The sequence below is a fragment of the Ursus maritimus genome, unplaced genomic scaffold (genome assembly GCF_017311325.1).
Source record: "Ursus maritimus isolate PB19 unplaced genomic scaffold, ASM1731132v1 scaffold_17, whole genome shotgun sequence".
NCBI classification, from domain to species: domain Eukaryota; kingdom Metazoa; phylum Chordata; class Mammalia; order Carnivora; family Ursidae; genus Ursus; species Ursus maritimus.
In genome coordinates, this window is record NW_024424119.1 from 48,768,991 (window position 1) to 48,789,763 (window position 20,773).

General features: G+C 37.7%; 1 protein-coding gene across 2 annotated transcripts in view; it reads right to left on the bottom strand.

Annotated features, from left to right (window-relative positions):
• LOC103670335 (spermatid perinuclear RNA binding protein) overlaps positions 1–20,773 on the bottom strand; it is a 127,109-nt gene that overhangs the window by 68,946 nt on the left and 37,390 nt on the right. Inside the window, exon 1 of one of the 2 annotated variants that reach the window (XM_008698785.2) lies at positions 12,649–12,664. The exons of the other annotated variant lie outside the window; for it this stretch is intronic. The gene's annotated coding sequence lies outside the window, so the exon portion shown is untranslated. Of the gene's footprint in view, positions 1–12,648; positions 12,665–20,773 lie in introns of those variants that run through there. 2 annotated transcript variants of the gene reach the window in all.

A 20,773-nucleotide genomic window follows, 5' to 3' on the forward strand; every position in this document is an offset into this window, starting at 1 on the left:
TCTGCTCCCCCAAAAAAACAAACTCTGCTCCTTCCAGTGTTCCCTTGCTCAAAAGGCAACTACTCTTTTCTCCAATAGCTTATGACAAAAAGTCATCTTTGACAGCTCTCTTCCTATCACACCCCACATCTAATCCATTACCAAATCTTTCACCTTTAACCTGTTCTCTTTACATAAAACAATAGCATCCAGAGTGTTCCCTTTAAAATTTAAATTAGGTCACATCCTTTTTTTTTTTTTAAGTTTTTATTTAAATTCTAGTTAACATATAGTATAATATTAGTTTCAGGAGCATTTAATAATTCATCACTTACATCACAAGTGCCCTCCTTAATGCCCATCACCCATTTAGCCCATCCCCCATTCACCTCCCCTCCAGCAACCCTGTTTGTTCTCTATAGTTAAGAGTCTCTTACTGTTTGCCTCTTCTTTTTTAATCCCTTCCCCTATGTTCACCTCTTTTGTTTCTTAAATTTCATATAGGAATGAAATCATACAGTATTTGTCCTCTGACTGACTTATTTTGCCTAGCATAATACACTCTAGCCCATCCACACCATTGCAAATGGCAAGATTTCATTCTTTTGATGGCTGAGTAGTGTGTGTGTGTGTGTGTGTGTGTGTGTGTGTGTGTCTATACCACATCTTATTATCCATTCATCAGTTGATGGACATTTGATTTTGAGCTCTTTCCATAATTTGGCTATAGGTCGTGTCACCCTTTGTTCAACGGTTTCTGGTCTCTGAGTAAACACCTCATATAATGGCCTATAAATCAATCTGATTCCCCTTAACTTCTTGACCTCATCCTCCACTGCTCCCCTCTTCACTGACTGTGTTCCATCCACGCTGGTATCCTTGCTATTTCTCAAACAATTCACACCTCCCCCTCCTCGGAGCCTTCACATTTGCTATTTATTGCCTCAGATATGCACATACCTCCTTCTCTTACTTTTTCAGGTGTCTTTTCAAATGTCCTTATCATGAGCCTATCCCTGATCATCCTATATAAAATAGCAACCCCTCCTCCAGCACATCTCTGACTTGCTTCTCTCTCTCCATAGGATTTACCACTGGCATATGATATCTTTGTCTACTCTTTGTTTTGCACACCTAGAACATGCTTGGCACAAAAGGAGAAACTCAAATGAATTTCTCAAAATATTTTCCCATAAAGTATCACATTCAATGTTCACAATCCCCTGAAAAAAAAGTGAAAAACAGAATAAATGGCGTACATTTTATAATCTTTTAAAATATGAAAGTACAAATACACAAAAATGTGCAATGATTTATCTATGATCACACATCAGCAGAGCCATCCTTAGAACTGGGGTGCATCTTTTCCAATTCACATCACTGTGCCCATGAGTAAATCAAAGAGCAGGTGTGTATTTAATTTTGCACAGTGATCTTTAAAAGTCTAAACTGAAATCTACTCCTTTATATCGCAATCAAACAAGAAGTAGCACCTGAACTGCACATGCCTCAGTAGCTGTTTATTTTCTTTTCACTAAAAGGCTGTGATAGAGGGCATCAGACTATCTTCGAAATTTACAGATCTTGTAACAATTCTGGTCAAAAGGAAAAAGGAATAATGAATGTGCCAAGAAATAGTTAACTATTCAAATATTCTCTGTCTTCCTGTCCCCTCTGCAGCACACTTAACACTGAAGGGGTAAACCAGCACCTTGGTAAACAAGCTTCAAAGGGTGTCTCTGGTTCTCAAAAGACTTTTTGTTGCCATTCTACAGAAGAGAGCATGGCAAAAAAACTATCTGGAGAGAACGGACATGATAATTTTTCTTAATTAGTTGTTTGCAAAACAATCTCAAAACCTGAAATCTAGTTATAAAAAAGCAGTAATGTTAAAAATCACCAATTTTAAGTCAAATAGAAGTACTCTTCACCTAGGCAAAAAATAAAAAATTGGTTTTGACTCAAAAAATCCATAAATGCACTAAGTATGACGTCAATGCAGAAAAATTCTTCATATGTAACAGTACTAAATATTAAGAGACAGATTAGATCCTTCAGTAATATAATAATTTAATTTCCAGACTCTTGCCAACACTCATTCTCCTGTTTCTGGCATCCTCTGCCACAGTTGGAAACTGTGTATCTAGGTCAGAAAAGACAAGTAGCTTTTCAGAACAGCTCAATATCTTTGGCACAAGTAGTTGATAGTATAATTCAATCCTTTCACAAATTCCTTTTTAAATACACTATGATGTAAATCACAAGATTAGTACTTCACAGACAGTGCAGTAGTCTAATATTTAAGAAAAGCCACTGGAAAAAACACATGCTAGATTTATAAAACTGAAACAGGTCATGAGTTTGAGCTCCACCTTGGGGATACAGATTACTAAAAAGTAAATAAGTAAACTTTAAAAAAATGGATAGAGGTAATGGACTAAAAAAAAAAAAATACAAGGTAGCCAATACAATGTAATTAATGTAAGAGCAATGGGTTTAGGGTCAGAAGATCTGCCTTCTAATTCCAGCTCTGCTACTGATGAACTAGCCAATTTTGAACAAATCTCAACCTCTCAGAGTCTCAATTCCCTCATTTATAAAGTAAAAGGCTTAGACTACACCCAGATTACTTTTTAGGTACTGTCTGTTTAAACATGATTCTGTAATAAACCAGAAATCTACAAGTACATTTTATATGAGACATATTAAATTTAATCCTTAAAACTCTATGTTTTTTAAATGTAATTGTAAATATTGTAGATAAAACTAAAACTAGATAGTTGGGGAAATTTGAATACAGAATAATTTGATAAAATTATGGAATTATCTCTAGAGGGTGATAACAGTATTGTGTGGGTTTCTCTTGGTGCGGGTGTTGATATCTAATCTGAGAGATACATACTATTTACAGATGAAATTATATATAAATCTGAGACTTTCTTTAAAATAATGTAGTTGGGGGTTGTGGGATAGTGAAATGAGACTGGACTTAAGTTGATAACTATTGCAAACAGATAGGGGTTCTCCATGGTTCACAGGTGCTCTCTCTACTTGTATATGTTTGATTATTTCTATAAGAAGGCTTTTAAACAGGAACAAATTTAAAACAGCCAATTTTCAATTTACCTGTAGTAAAATGAGATTTTCATGTCATATTTTCTTCAGGCACAATATGTCTGCTTTAAAGAATCCCTTATATTAACTGCACAAAACCAAAACTATAAAACCATCTTGGGAAGCAATTTAGTAATAAATAATAATCAAAGGTGTGGATATCCTACAGCAACAATACTATTTCTGGTTACATTATGTAGAGAAACTCTAACACAAACACAGTAAGACAGGTTAAAAACAATGCTTACTGCAGCACTTTTTATAATCACAAAACACTGGAAACCTAAATGTCCATCAATGAGAATGAAGATATAAATTGTGTAATGAATTACAGTGATACATCTCATCATTTCTACACCCACAACAATGCTGGGTGGAAAAACTAGTTGCAGAATAATTCGTACAAAGTGATTCCTTTTATAAAGAGTTTGAAAATGCATAAAACAATGTTATATATAATTTATGGATAATTATTTTAGTGCAAAAATCATTCAAGGTAATGACAAAAAAGTCAGGAGTGGTTATCACAAGGAAAAGGAATAGAACAGCATAAGGAGGGATACACACATGGTACGTATGTGAGTACTACTTCTTAAGAAAACAAAGCAAATTTGGCAAAATGCTAGCTTGTGAAAAAGTTGTGTGTGGTGAGTACACATTATTTATTATATTCCATTTTGTATATATGCCCAATACAATTTATAATTTCAAAATGTTTTTAAAATTATGCCCACATGTGTAAAATATTCAGAAACAAAAAGGAACCTTGGTCCTCTTTTTTTTTTTTTTTTAAAGATTTTATTTATTTATTTGACAGAGAGACAGCAAGTGAGAGAACACAAGCAGGTGGGAGCTAGAGAGGGAGAAGCAGGCTTCCCACTGAGCAGGGAGTCTGACGCAGGGTTCGATCCCAGGACGCTGGGATCATGACCTGAGCCGAAGGCAGATGCTTAATGACTGAGCCACCCAGGCGCCCTGAACCTTGGTCCTCTTAAGCAGAAAATTATTTTAGCTCTTAGCCTTTGGGGATTACGAAATTTTTCAGTTTAAACTAAATACTGATGTTGGAAAGAAGATACAAGAAAGTTCCATCAAAGAAGACTAAAAAGTGTGTGTGTGTGTGTGTGTGTGTGTGTGTGTGTGTATGTATTTAATGGAATGAGACATACTCCTACATAGATTTATCCAGGGGAATAACCAAAGACGTTATTCCAACTATTTTAACATTCAAGAATAAAAGTAACTTCTAATATAAACATATATTCATGTAACATCCTTTTAATGTTTGTCTAAATGGATCAGGAAGGTCATAATCATTTTCTCACCTGTTGGTCATTATAAAAAAAAAACTTTTTTTTAACCATACAGTAAGGTCCAGAGAAAGGTAAATCATTCAGGAGACATATAGGCTGGTAAGAGGTTAGGGAAAAATCATGATAGCAGACCAGTGACCTCCACTCAGGTTTAAAGCACAAATATGAATCCAGCTTTTAACAAGGGTTTATTTTCTTTTTGGGGCTGGGGAGGAGAAATGAGTGTTATTCACATCTTAAGCTACATTCTGTCCTCTCTGTTGTCCTACCACTGCAACCTCAGACCTTTAAATAAATGTCATCTGTAACATGAACAGATACTGGCATATAAAATAAGAAAAAGAAAAACAATTCCTTAAAGACACAGAAGTGCTGGCTATAAAATATATTCAAGTATATTAAAATCTAGAACTTTTGGTTATCAAAAACACCTTAAAGAATGTGAAAAGTCAAACTGAAAAGACTTTTAGAATATGTACATCTAACAAAAGTATCAAAACTACATAAAGACGACTTGAAATCCAAAGGAAAAGCACAAAAAACCCAGGTGAGGGGGAAAAAAAAAAGAGGTCACAAACAAGCATTTCACAGGAAAAAAAACAAAAAACACAAAACCAATGAAAATGTAATACCATTTATACCCATTCAAGGTACAAAAATTTAGTCTGACAATTCCAACTGTTAGAAGGGATATGTCTGTAGGGTCTTTTACAGATTGACAATGGGAAAAAATGCCTGGCATAATTTCCACAAATTGAATAACCCCATACTCTATTACCCAGGGGTTTTACTCCTAGGTATGTATGAAGAGAAACTTACATGTACAAGAGACATGTATTAAAATGATCACAGCAAAATTATTCACGGTAGCAAAAAAACCTAGAAAACATGGAAAATACCCATTCACAGGAGAATGAATGAATAAACTATGTTACTTTGATATAATGGATTATTACTCAGCAAAGTGTATGCAACTACTACAGTAACACGCAACAACACGGATAAATCTTAGCAATACAATATTAAATAAAAATAGTAAGTCTCAAATGATTACATATAGAATGTCTTTTTTGTAAAATTAAACCCAAAACAAAAAGATATACTTTCTATGAATCCATAAAGATGTCATGAAGCTATACAAAACTGGAAAACTAGAGAATGAGGAACACAGAATTCAGGTTGTAAATTCTGGGGGGAGGGGAGAAGCATAAGGGTGGGAGAACCTAAAAAAAGTCAGACGTAGATTATTAAGGACCTATCCTTTTGTTCTGGTGGTGGGTTTACAGGGGCTTCTTAAATTCTAAAAAGAGAATAAGCCTGGATGGCTCAGTCGGTTGGGTGTCCAACTCTTGATTTCGGCTCCAGTCGTGATCTCAGGGTCCTGGGATGGAGCCCCACATCAGGTTCTATGTTCAGTGAGGAGTCCATTTGAGATTCTTTCCCTCTGTGCCCCCCCCATGTGCATGCTCTCTCTCTCTCTCTCTCTCTAAAATAAATAATCTTTTAAAATAAATAAAATAAAACAAAAACAAGGCTATGTGAGAGCCAATGACAGCATGCCTTAAACAAGGATTACAGCTAATCCATGATCTAATTCCATCCACATTATATCCAATTTTTTTAAAGATTTTATTTATTTATTTGTCTGAAAGAGAGAGAGAAAGAGCACAAGCAGAGGTAACAGCAGGCAGAGGGAGAGGGAGAAGCAGACTCCCCGCTGAGCAGGAAGCCCAACGTGGGACTTGATCACTATGAGTAACTTAGGGACTGAGCCATCCAGGTGTCTCTCTATACAATTTTTTTAAAAGCTTCTAACCCTATGTTAACTAAAGCCTATGTTGACTAAACTGAGTTTTGGTCTTCTTGACTGGAGTATGACTTTTTTTTTTTTTTTTTAAGATTTTATTTATTTATTTGACAGAGAGAGAGACAACCAGCGAGAGAGGGAACACAAGCAGGGGGAGTGGGAGAGGAAGAAGCAGGCTTCCCAGCAGAGCAGAGAGCCCAATGTGGGGCTCGATCCCAGGCCCCTGGGATCATGCCCTGAGCTGAAGGCAGACGCTTAACAAGTGAGCCACCCAGGGGCCCCTGGAGTATAACTTTTTTAATTAAAGTCAAATCTACTCAGCTGTAAACAGCTGTTATACTATTTTTCCTAATGTGGATAACTTCAAAAATATGAATTGCTGACATGGTATCCTAAGTTATTAGGCCAGTTATTATGTCTATGTCACAAACTATAATTGGACTCCTGGCATACTCAATACAACAGTATTCATGAAACTGCAATTTAATAAGTACTCATAGCTTGCTACATACTGGAAAGGGAACAAAAACTTCCATGTCCATAGAAAATATCCTTGTATTTTAAAACTTGTTTCTTGCCCAACCCTTAAAACGTAGATGCCAACTCAAGAGTCTCATAACTCATAAATGACACTTCCAAGTCAACCTCAGTGTTTTTTCACAACCTCTGTTCAGAAAAAGAACAAGTCAAATGCAAAAATTCTTCCTTACTGCAGATTTTCTCAGCTATTAGAAAACTTAAGATTAGGGTTTTCATAACAATAACTCAACCACTTAATAAATAAGTGCCCATGTATATATTTAACATTCAACAAAAAATAAGATTATAGAAATAATTTGTTCTATTCAATTTGTACATTTTGTAATTCCAGTTAATATGGTATTTATAGAACTATATATTCACCTACCTCTGACAGAGGTTCATGAGGAAAACAGTATATAAATAACTGATAAACACACATGAAAAATGATCTTCATATGTAAAAGAAATCCCGTTGTCTGAATTTCCCGTGGGAAAGAAACTTCAAACTTCTAAAATAATGTATTTATTAGCTGGAAAGCTTTAAATTGTTTAACCACCTGGGTAATACTAAACCAAAAAAGGGAGAGAGCAAGAGAAAGACAAAGGGGAAAGACCAAGCAACACAAGTAATGATGTGAAAAATAGATTGTTATTTTGTGAAGTATTATTATTCTCCTGTCAAACACTCCCAGATCACCTAGGTTTTCCCAAGATAGAGCCTTCACATCACTATCAAAGATCTTACCCTCAAGTAAGTAGGATAAAAACATTAGAGGCAGTATTGAAATAGGACTATTTCCCACCTGCATTATCATTAGGCAGATAAGACAGCAATTAGTGAATAAACTGTGTCTTAATACACACTACCTACAACATTATACAAAGCAATTCCTACAAAGCATTACACAAATTCAGCATCACAGACAATCCTGTGTGATTCAAGGTCTCATCATCTGACAGATGGAAAAACAGACTCATAAAGAACTCTTACAAGATCACTCAACTAGTAAATGGCAGCAATTAAATGCAAACTCAGGTTTACTGACAGACTTCAATGCACAAAAAAGTAAAGGAAAAAAATGGAATGTAAGTCAGAAGACCAGGGCTATATAATGTTGGAATGGCCCTAACAGCCACAGAGACCTTTCCCCTGGCCCTGTGGATTTTGCTTCTGGAAAAAAATAAGACTTCCCACTCTATGTGCTTCACAAGGCTACTGTGAGGATCACGGAGTAACAGTTGGGCAAGTATTTTAGAAAGTACAGTGTTATATAAACAGAGAAGATGACCCTTCCAACCTAACCAATGACAGCGAGTCCTGAACTCAAGGGACAGCAACACAATACACCATGAGCTTGTGACTGGTGTTTTTTTCAGTCTGCAACAAATTCTGCAGTTCAAGAAGAATCTGGACTAAATCTCAATTATTCAGTGTGTGATTCATAAACGGAAAAATACAACCACTAGATTATTTATCAAAATTTGATAGTTTAGGGGCACCCGGGTGGCTCACTCAGTTGGGCGTCTGCCTTCGGCTCTGGTCATGATCCCAGGGCCCAGGGATAGAGCCCTGCGTCGGGATCTCTGCTCAGTGGGAAGCCTGCTTCTCCCTCTCCTGCTCCCCCTGCTTGTGTGCTCCCTCTCTCTAATAAATAAAATCTTAAAAAACAAACAAACCAAAAACGACAGTTTATCAAGACAGAGCAGAATAAATTCTCTCTTGCCTAAAAAGGCCTCCCCAATCCCTATCAGTAATAATGATGATGCCACAGCAATAACAGCAATGTTTGCTGTACACCAAGCAGTTGGGTAAGCATTTTACATGCATTACTTCATTTAATCCTCAAAAACCCTCTGTGGAAGATGTCATTATATCAATTTTACAGAAGAAACAATAGTCTAGAAGAGTAATTTATCTGAGATCAAACAGCTAGTCAATGGCAAAGCCAGGATTCAAACCAGATAACCTGTCTACAGAACTGGAGCTCCTTATGACTCACTCTGCTATAAAGCATCTGCCAAAAAAGCCCACTCATCTCTCAAAGGCTACCTCTCCAGGAAGCCTTCCTTCATCCCAACTCAAGTCTAAAACCAATTCTCCCTTCAAAGCACCACTTCATTTCTTCTGCGGTTACACCTCTATCTACCTATCTTATACAGTTATGAAAGAACAAACATAAAAATCTATTAACATCTTTATGAATCTTGACATATATACATATATACATGCACACAAACACACACATATATACATACATATATGTGTATAGAAGAGCAAGTATGTAACTTACCTGAGTCTTGGGTTCCTCATCCCTGAAGAACCATCTACATTAACAAGACCCATTTTGAAACTAAACAAGAATGTCTTTCAACCTTCTTAACAGAGACATTATTTGCCCAATACCATAGGGTGAATGACAGAGCCAAGATATGAATTCGTTTGTTTATGTATTCATGTTATTTATGTTTATTTATGATTCATGTACTAAATCAGCTGCCTGATTCCAAAGCCCAGTGTTCTTAGTACTATCTGCACTGCTCACCCAATCATTTAGCCTCTCAGATCTTAATTCTTAAGGATGGAGGTGGGGTAGGGACCAGAACCATGCTAATCCCTTTTGCTACTGAGTCAACATTTATTGTAACAAAATTACAGAAACTAAATAAAGACATCGTTGGTAATGTTTAAAACTCCAGCTTCCAAGTGAGATTCCGGACTCTAGTTTTTCCAGATCACAAAGTTAGGCCCACTCCCTCCCTATCCCCAACAACGAGAAAAAGAAAGCATTTCTAAAATCTGATTTCCCACTTCTGCTGGAAATTAGACGTGAGCATGCTTCCTCAGTAACCTATTCTCAGAAATAAGATGCTCAACTCTTAGAATAAAAATTTCAAAATACCACCCTTAACTTCTTAGACCTTTTACCCTCATTATGCCCTCAGCTTAGACAGCACCTTCCCCAGCAGCCTTCCCTGATCTTGACCTCTACCTCGGCCCATTCCCAGCCAGGACTGAATAAATTAGCCCTCCCACATGCTCCCTCTGTACTAGCTTTGCCTTATGTTGCACCACTGAACAGTTCTATAACTACATGTTCCTTAAAGGCAGATATTATGTTTTGTTCTCTGCCGTACTCTTTGTATATATCACAGTACCTGGAGAGTAAGCTCTCAAATATTTGTCAAAAAAATAAACAAATGAAAAAATGACTAATGACCCAATTATGACTGTCTTGGTATTTTTTTGAGAGAGAGCGCGCGCACATGTGAGCAAGGAAATGGGGGGAGGGAGGGAGAGAGAGAAAGAGAGAGAGAGAGAATCTTAAGCAGGCTCCACACCGAGCACTGAGCCCAACTCAGGGCTTGATCTCATAACCCTGAAATCAGGACCTGAGCCAAAATCAAGTCAGATGCTTAATGGACTGAGCCACCAAGCAAAGGTGTCTGTCTTGGTATTTTCGTGGGAGGCATATGACTCATAACTTAGACAATCTTGCCCTAGGGCAGTATCTCTACTAGGCTGTAAGCAAGCAGATGCTATGAGCACAGTTACTGTGCACCCTTTGCTTGCTGGGAAGAAAATTCAAGTGTATAAGAGTGTGTTTCAACCGAGATGCTGACTACAATTCATTCTAAAGGTGCTTTATTCCCAGATAATTCATTTGAGGAAACTGCTCATATAAACAGCAAACACTGCTACCACATCACGACCAATCTTGTAAAATCATCACCTTGGCAGTTACTTCATTTTTGATCCCCCATGTACCACAGTGTGTACAAGACACTTTACATTAATAATCTAACTTAATGTTTACATCAGCCCATGATCAGTCTCCATTTTAAGGCTCCTCATTTGAGGAGCTGAGACTCACCACAAGGGCAAATGTACAATTTGAACCCAAATCTGTTAGGTGCCAAAACCTGTGGATCGCTACACTAAAGTGTCTTCAAGTAAAAGATACCTGCCTTGTCTACTTCATAAGGTACAGCCAACTAACTAAAAATTCAGCTTAAGGGGTCAGAAAGAAACAATCATCCAGTAACTTAAAATGTTAAGGTTAGGCCTTCCATTCAGCATTACACAGATAAAAACTCAAAAGATAAAAGGAGCTTCAAGAATCGAAACTGTCATAATGAAATGAGTTATACAATCCTAAAGGATGCTGTCATGAGAAAACTTAAGTCACTGTTAGAACTTGAGCTTTTTCGAAACAGTTAATCAAAATGATGAATACAAGGATAAATTGATCATCTGTTAACAGAGTGGTCAAAGGTTAGGAAAGCAGACCAGAAAGAAAAGAAGACACAAAAAAACCTTATTCCAAGAAAAACAGACCATATGCAAAGTTCTTCCCTTGCCAATTTATAGAAAGCACAAAGAATATAGAAAATAGGAAAAATGTGGAAGTATTTACAGGAATTTTCTTTTTTTAAAAAAAACTGCCAATTAAAACAAAAATGTTCAAATCATTAGTAATTAGAGACCACAGAATATCTGACATACAATCTAAAAAACAGCACCATGTGTTTAGTCCCTCTAGACTTAAAGAGTACATTAACTGAAAGGAAATTTCTCTAGCAAAATCATTCCAATAAGTTAAATAAGTTAAACCTCACTTAAAATTACAATTAGCTGCTTGTCAGATATTGTCAGTAAAGTCATCTGGTTTTATGCTGCATTATTCAACCTTAAAAGAAATACATAAGTGGTATCCATTCTTAAATCATTTCCCATTCTCCTTTGTGACAATATTTGAAGATACTGGCATTTTAATACTGTAAATCCACACTGCTTCTCTGACATATGTTTGCTTTTCTACTTCTTAAAAGATTAATGAGCCCTCACTTAAATGCATTCCTAGTCCGTCAGTCCTGTAGCTTCAATGACTTTATACAATTTCCCTTGGAAAAAATGTTAACAGAGAAAGCGGTTTTTTATTCTTCATACCTATGGCGGAAGCTTAGTTAGCATCCTCAGGTTACACACCATTTCCTGAAGAAACAATGTTAAATAGAACCCAGAGATGATGTTTCTAAATTCAGGAACCAGCACAATTCCTACATCTTTCCTACGGCATATTTACAGCTTCCTCCTATGACACAAGTTTCATCACAGATTTAACTACCTCCTTCTCTCTCTTATGACTACAGAGTCTGGTTTTTTTAAAGAGTTCTTTATTTATTTGGGAGAGAAAGAGCGAGCGTGCATGCCTGGGAGGGCAGGGGGAGGCAGGGAGCAAAGGGAGAGGGAAAGAGAAACTTTAGCAGATTCTGCACTGAGTGTGGAGCCCAACAGACCTGACCTGAAACCAAGAGTCACTTAACTGACTGTGCCATCTAGGCACCCCCTGACGACAGAGTCTTAACATGGGATGTTTTCTTCACTATTATTGTTACTGATAAAATGAATTAACTGAGGAGATTAGGAATGATATGTAATACGTAATCACAAAAATGATGCAATGGGGACATGACCTCAGTGAATCACATAGCTTATCCATACATTAACACGACTTCAAAGGTTTTACATTCCCTATACCCAGGTGCAACGGTATGAAAAGATAATTTGGTTAATAATATTTATCCTATACACATTCTATTGGTAACCAGAATTGTGATTAACCATGTGCCAGACACTGGTTACTAATATGTATCATCTCATTTAGTAATAATAATAAAATGATGCCAAATACTTAAATTGTGCTTACTCTGTTCCAGCCATTGTTCTAAGTACATTGCACATATTAACTTAGTTAATCCTCACAACAACTATGAAGTACTATAATTATTTCAAATTCACAAATGAGGAAACTGAGGCTTTGAAAAGATAACTAACTTACAGTATTAGTGAGGAAGTGATACAGCCATAATTTGAAATTTAGGTTGGAATATGGAATCAGGACAAGCTCTTACCCTCCAAGTAATACTTTCTGCTTTCATTGTATCACTCCACCCCAAACAACTCTTCAAGGGCTCCCTGCCACCTAGAAGATAGAGAATAGGAATATATGGCTCTCCATAATGAGGCATCACCTCACATACAATCTTATCTCCAACAACATTTACAACCTTCAGCTAGAGCCAAATCAACGGTGCTGCCATCCCCCAAATCCATCATTTAGCCCTCCGTGCCTTTCTTCAAATGATTTGCCCCTGCCTAAAACAGCCTCTACAATTTCCACCCTCAACAAATCTGCCCGGGGTTCAGACAACATTCCACCTTCTTTCCAGGACAATCTTTGGCACTTCCAGACAAATGTGAAATTCCCTTTGCATAAACTCTTTAATTACTGCAAGCTATCACCATTTTAGCTATTAGCCATATACTGCCTCATTGCAACTCTAATGTTTTTGGCATGTTTTTCTCTAAACCATAAAACTGAGGGTCAGCATTATGCCTCAAAATCTGGTATCCACCTCAGTCTGCAGCAGTGTTATACATATAACGGGAGCTGAATAAATACTGTTGAAGAGATGAGTATATACTTTTCTTTAGTGAGAGGCAGTAAGGCAAAGTGGGGAAAGTACAGGAGTTGATGTCCAATAGACCTGGATTTTAATCTACCATTTGCTAACTGTTTGGCTGGCAAGTTGTCCTGAGTTTCTATTCGCACCTGCACAAACAAAAATAAAACCTACATCCCACAAGGTTGTTATAAAATGTAAGTGAGAGCAAAAAGACAAATTACCCTCAAAGGAGAGGCAGACTGACAGCTCTCGATATTTACAATGGAAGCCAGAAGAGGAATGGTTATCTTCAATGTGCTTAAAGAAAGTAACTTGCAATACAGAATTCTATATCCAGGGAATATGTCCTTCAGGAATGAATGCACTTTCGGGGAGGGTGGGGGGAGAAAAGAGAGTTCACCACCAGAAGACCTATACTAAAAGAAATTCTAGGGGCACCTGGGTGGCTCAGTCATTAAGCGTCTGCCTTCCACTCAGGTCATGATCCCAAGGTCCTGGGATTGAGCCCCGCATCGGGCCCCCTGCTTGGCGGGAAGCCTGCTTCTCCCTCTCCCACTCCCCCTGCTTGTGTTCCCTCTCTCGCCGTGTCTCTCTCTGTCAAATAAATAAAATATTTATTAAAATAAAAAAATTCTGAAGGCTGTTCTTCCAACAGAAAGAAAATTATCACAGATAAAAGATCAGAGTTCAGACAGAAGAGGAGCAAAGAAATAGATAAATACAGTTGACCCTTGACCAACATAAGACGTTAGGGGTGCTGACCCCTCCCCATGCACAAAATCTGCATATAACTTTTGACTCCACCAAAACTTCACTACTAATAGCCTACTGCTGCCCTGAAACCTCACTGATAACATAAACACTCAACACATATTTTGTATGTTATAGGTATTATATACTGTACTCCTACAATAATGTATGCTAGAGAAAATGTTAGTAAGAAAATCATAAGGAGTGCCTTGGTGGCTCAGTTGGTTAAGGGTCTGCCTTCAGCTCAGGTCATGATCCCAGGGTCCTGGAATTGAGCCCCTCATCAGACTCCGGGCTCAATGAGGAGTCTGCTTCTCTCTCTCCCTCTCCCTCCTTGTGAGTTCTTTCTCTTTCTCGCCCTCACTCTCTCTCAAATAAACAAAATCTAAAAAAAAAAAAAGAAAGAAAGAAAGAAAAGAAAATCATAAGGAAGAGAAAATACATTTACAGTACTATACTATACGGAAAAAAATCCATGTACAAGTGGACCCATGCAGTTCAAACCTGTGTTGTTCAAGAGTCAACTGTAAACAGATAAATTCAAATTAATACTAACAGTTCAAATGTTACAAAATATAACGATATTGACTTGTGAGGTTTAAATATATAAAGTACACAACTATAACAACTAAGCTGAGATGCGGGTAAAGAAGTTAAAGTGTTCTAAGATGCATACATTGTCAAGATAAAGGGTAACAGTATCAAGTAAAAACAGACTCTAGTAAGTCAAAGATGCATGACAAATTTTCTTTAAAAAAAATCCATCAAAAGAACTGAAAAAGACTATATAGCTTCCAAAGTAATCAAGGAGAAAAAGGTTATTAAAAAATACCCCAGTCTCCTTACCTTTGTTTTCATTTTTCATGTCAGTGCCTTTTTTAGGAGTCTAGGGCAACTGTCATATGGAATGCCCCACATTATGATTTCTCTGATTATTTCCTCATTTCTGGCAATAATATAACCAGAGGTAATGTTACATAGTTCTTACTGCATCAAGTCAGGGAGTACTTGATGTCACCTTGGTGATCCTAAGATTAATCACTTGGTTAAGGTGATAAACGCCAGATCTCCACATTATAAAATTATTTTCCCTTTTGTAAGTAGTAAGTAATCTGTGACGTGATACTTTAATACTGTGTGAATATCCTTTTTCCCTAACAACTTAGCAGTTTTTGCATCCGCCAATGATCCTTGCCTGAACTAAATTATTACACTGGGGTATACAAAAAGATGATTTTCTAATTATATCATTCCTTTTTCATTTATTCTCTGGTGATCTTATGCAAAGAAGAGCTCTACCTTTCTCTCCACACCCCTCACCCTCCTCTCCCCCCACCCCAACTCCCTATGAACTAATAGAATATTCTTAAAATTCAATGTCCATTGCCATAGTTCTTCATCATGCATACACAAGTTGTCTCAAATCTGGGGTAGGCTTTACAAGTGAGTTCCTGGGTCCTCTGGACATGAACTGCTGGTCTTTGACAGCAACCTTGCTTTTTTTTTTTTTTAAGATGTATTTATTTGAGAGAGAGAGAAAGCACGTGAGAGTGAGGGGCAGAGGAAGAGAATCTTCAAACAGACTCCCCACTGAGCGTGGAGTCTGATGCTAGGCTGGATCCCATGACCCATGAGATCATGACCTGAACCAAAACCAGGAGTTAGATACTTAACCCACTAAGCCACCCAGGCACCCCAGCTCCCTTGCTTTTTGACACAAGATGTCCCAGACTCAGCTAGCACTTTTCCTGCCCCACATCTAGAACCAGCTCCAAGGAACATTTCTCCAAGGTTTCTTTTAGTGGGAAATGGCACTGAAAATTAAGTTATTTGGGCACTAGGTATGCTCTTCTCCACTGGATGTCATTGCTGATAGGTCCTTTCAGTGGATAGGGCAAGTAAATATACTTATTTTTTAAATCATAAGTTCATATTGATATTTCCAATGCAGATTTAACATTACAAGGTTTTTTCCTCTTGGTTTTATTCTCTTCTACTAAAATCTGATTCTAAAAAACATTATATTTTTGTGTTGTTGTTTTTTTAATATTTTATTTGTTTGTTTATTTATAAAGGTTTTATTTACTTGACGAAGAGAGAGACAGCCAGCCAGAGAGGGAACACAAGCAGGGAGAGTGGGAGAGGAAGAAGCAGGCTTCCCAGCGGAGCAGGTAGCCCTATGTGGGGCTCGATCCCGGAACCCTGGGATCATGCCCTGAGCCGAAGGCAGATGCTTAACGACTGAGCCACCCAGGTGCCCCAAGATTTTACTTATTTATTTGACAGACAGAAAGAGAGAGAGTATAAGCAGGGAGAGCGGCAGGCAAAGGGAGAGGGAGAAGCAGGCTCCCCACTGAGCAGGGAGCCCGATGTAGGGCAAGATCCCAGGATCCTGGGATCATGACCTGAGCTGAAGAAAGACACTTAACCAACTGAGCCACCCATGCCCCCATATTTATGTGCTTTTTAATTAACAAAAACTATGAAATGAACTTCATGCCACTTTGTAAAAATCTTATTTTTGATTATGACACAAACAGAACAAAGGTGCTAGAGTAGAACAACAAAGCAGAAGAGAAGGTAGGCAAGCCACTTTGGAAATACTACAGTTAGCTAGTCAAAATTCCACATGGATTGACACTGGAAGAAGCTGAACTTCCTTTCTTCCATAAATTATACTCTGCAACATACATTTTAAAGTTCTGAATCTTGGATTGCCACAGAATAAAATCTGCCGAGAAAAAGAAAAAAAAACCTACTCACATTTTTATATTAGTTCTAATCTTGACAAAGAGATGTGAGCTCCATTTATGAAGAAACTAAGAAGAGATAAAGCCGACCAAATAGACACCAGCCCATGCCTTGTCTAATCTGTGTCCAATCATCAGCCCAAATCTTTTTTTGTTACTGTTTCCTAAGAGCTGGGCACACTTTTAAACAAAAATGAGATTCTTCATTCACAGAACAAAATAGCTTTCATGAACTCTCTCCCAGTTCCGAAAACAAAAAAGAGCTATCTATTACTTACAGAATCCAATCAGATTCCATCTGACTTAATTCAACCCTTTCACCGTTTCCAACATACCATCCACTTCTAATTCAGTCAGATCACAAAGTTCTCTCTCCCAAAAAAATGCCAAGATTACCCAGCCTACAGTCTTTATTTTTTTCATGCAACTTCCACTGAGCATTTATTTACCATATACATCCTATATTCTGTACTTGATACTGAGGACAGAGATTTTTTTTAAAAAATCAAAGACTTAATATAATAGACACATGGAACTGATTAGGTAGAATCAAGCAAGTGTTATCCTGGGTACAAAGTCTTACTGAAAGGACAAAGATGTCAAAAAAGATGTAACCAACCGGAACCTGCATGTACTACTGACAGGAGTATAAAGTGGAAAAACTACTTTAGAAAACTTCTTGGCACTCTCTCCTAAAGCTACACATGGCAGAATCCATGACCCAGTCATTCCACTCCATGTTACATACCCACAGAAACGTGTGTGTGTGTGTGTGTGTGTAAACCAAAAGACATGCAAGCATATTCATAACAACACTTCCTTGCATTAGTCAAAACTGGAAATAACCCATATTTCCATCAATAGAATGGACGGTTTTACATTCATACAACAGAATATGAAATCAACTCTTACCACACACAAAAACATGGGTGAAGCTCGCAAATGAGCCTGAGTGTTGAAAGAAATCATACACACCAAATGTAACATACAGCTTTGGTTATATAAAGTTGGCAAGAGGCAAAACTACTCATGTCAAGATACCTATTACCTAGTGCAGCAGAAAGTGGGGAGTTTCTAGTAGGGGACATGAGAGAGGCTTCTGTGATGTTAGTAATATTCTATTTCTTCTTCTGGGTACTGCTTAAAAGGATGAATTCACTTCATGAAAATCCATCAAGCTGTATATACTTGGGATTTATGCACTGTTTCATTATACTTCAATGAAATTTACTTTAAAAAGACAGACAAGAAAGAAGTAGACAGGTAAGTAAACAAGCATTTATACCCTACTAAGTAGAAAGCACCTAATAAGTTCTAGACATTACATGGAAATTATTTTTTCTACTCACAACCACCCCTGGAGGTAGATGAGGTACATACAGGTCATTTCCTTTTAGTAGCCCTATATCTGAAACCCCTTTTCTACATTTGGGGCACCTCCAAGGGATTCTGTGAGCCACCACATAGTATCTTATTCCTAAGTTCCCTTGCCAGAGTCCATTTTTGTTGCTTCCAACTATGGGCTCCTAACTAACAGCCCATTTGATAAATGTGAAAAAGACTCACCACTCTGAAGAACAGTTTGGCAGTTTTTTATAAAGTGAAATTCACTTACCATACAATCCCACTCCTAGGTATTTACCCACAAGAAATGAAAACACAGGTCCACCCTCCAAAAAATACTTTTTAATGTATATATGATACATAAAAATATATAACACCTTTACTCATAAATGTTAAAAACTATTAACAGCCCAAAAATACATCAACTGATAAATGAAAAAACAAATTGTTAGTATATCCATACACTGGAATACTACTCAGCAATAAAAAGGTATCAACTCCTGATACATGTAATAACATGTATGAATCTCAAAAGCACTAGGCTAAATGAAAGAGGTCTGACTCAAAAGGAGTCAGACCTAGTGACTACATGTGTATGACATCCTGGAAAAAGTAAAACTATAGGGAAAGGAATTAGATCAGTGGTTGCCAGGGATGGGAGATAAAGGGAGGTGACTGACTACAAAGGGACCCAAAGGAACTTCCTGAAGTGATGAAAATATTTTATATCTTGATTGTGGCAGTTACACAATTGAGAAAATCTAGCAAACTTCAAAACAACTGTATACCCGAAAAGGGTGAGCTTTACTAAATGTAAAGTATACACCTTAATAAAAATTACTTTTTTGGAATGCCTGGGTGGCTCAATCCGTTAAGCATCTGACCCTTGACTTCAGCTCAGGTCACAATCTCGGGGTCATGAGACTGAGCCCTGCGTTGGGCTCTGCACTAGGCGTAGAGCCTAAGATTCTCTCTTCCACTCCCTCTACCCCTGCTCGCTCTCACATGCTCTCTCTCAAAAGAAAAAAAAAAAGAAAGAAAGAAAGAAAAAAAAAAAAAGCAAGCTTCCTGGGTCTTTAAAAAAATGACTTTTTAAAAAAAGCCTCAAGAGTGGCCACAAATCTTGCTCAGGGTCATATACACAGTAAGAAGCAGATTCAAACTCCGTCCTAATTCATATGCCCATCCCTTGAAGGATAGCTGATTTTGTGAAAGGCACAGAGAAGAGTAGGAAAGAAAATAGATTCCAAGCTGTTCTTTTCTCCCCAAAACTTCTGCTTATCAAAATATTTCAAGATCTGCCTCAGACCCCACCTCCCCCACATAGCTATCCATTTATTTGCTCATTCCACAAATATTTGTTGAGTGGCTAATATGTACCATCACTGTCCCTAAACATTTAGGACACACCAGTAAATAAAACAAATATCCCTACCCTCATGGAGCTTCAGCCTAGCAGAGGGGTTTGGAAGGAGAGCCATACATCATAAACATCATAAATAAGTCAATAATGCAGCCAATCAATAACTCAAGTGTCATGTAAAAATAAGAGAGCAGAGTAAGAGGAACCGAGTAGGGAAAAAACAAGTTGCAGAATTAAAAGTTAGAGTAAGCTTAATTCACAAGTTTAGAGTAGATTTTAAAAGAGGTGAAGAAAATTTCAAGCAAAAGGAACAGCAAATGCAAAGGCACTGAGTCTAAAGCATGCCTGACCTGTTTGAAAAATAGCAAGGGGTGGGGTGCCTGGGTAGTTCAGTCAGTTAGGCGTCTGACTAGTGGTCTGGGCTCAGGTGGTGATCTCATGGGTCATGGGATCGAGCCCTGTGTGGGGCTCTGCACTCAGCAGGGAGTCTGCTTGAAGATTTCTCCCTCTGCCCCTCCCTCAATTCACATATGCACATACACACACACACACTCTCTCTCTACAATAAATCAATCGTAAAAAAAAAAAAAGAAAAGAAAAGAAAAATAGCAAAGAGGCCAATGGAGTAAACCAGGCAGAATAACAGTAGATGAGGTCAGAAAAGGAATACTGTCAGATGAAACAGGGCCTTGTTTGGCTATTACTGAGTGAAATGGAAAGCCAATGCAGGAGTGAGCAGAAAATGAATAGGATATGACATACTCCTCAAGGATTATTCCAGTTATTGTATTGAGCTAGACTGCTAGAGGCAAAGGTACCTTAGCAGGGGATCTGACTAGGAATTTTTTACAAAGATCCAGGTAGAAGATGATGACCAGACCAAGATGATAGCAAAGGTAGAGGCGGCAAGAAGCGATCTGACTGTATACTTTGAAGGTAAAGCCATCAAAGACTTCCTAGAAGATCGGATATGGGATGTGAGAAAGAAGGAGTGAAAGTTAACACCAAGGTTTTTGGCCCGAACAACCAGAGGATGGAATTCTCTTCATTAGAGATGGGGAGACCTATGAGTGGAACATATTATGAAGAGAAGAAAAGGGGTTTGGTTTTAGACATTTTCCATTCCAGATGTCTATTAGACAACCTGGTGAGGTTGTTAAGCAGGCAGGCAGTTGGATATATGGCTCTACAAGAAAGAGATCTGAGATATCAACTTGGGAGCCGGCATACAAATAGTATTAAAAGGTGTGTAAATATACATAAGATCCCCAATGAGAACTCCAATTTTAAAGAGGAGAAAGGAAGAAACAACAAAGGAAACTGACAAGAACTGATCAATAAGGGCGGGGGGGGGGGGGGGGGG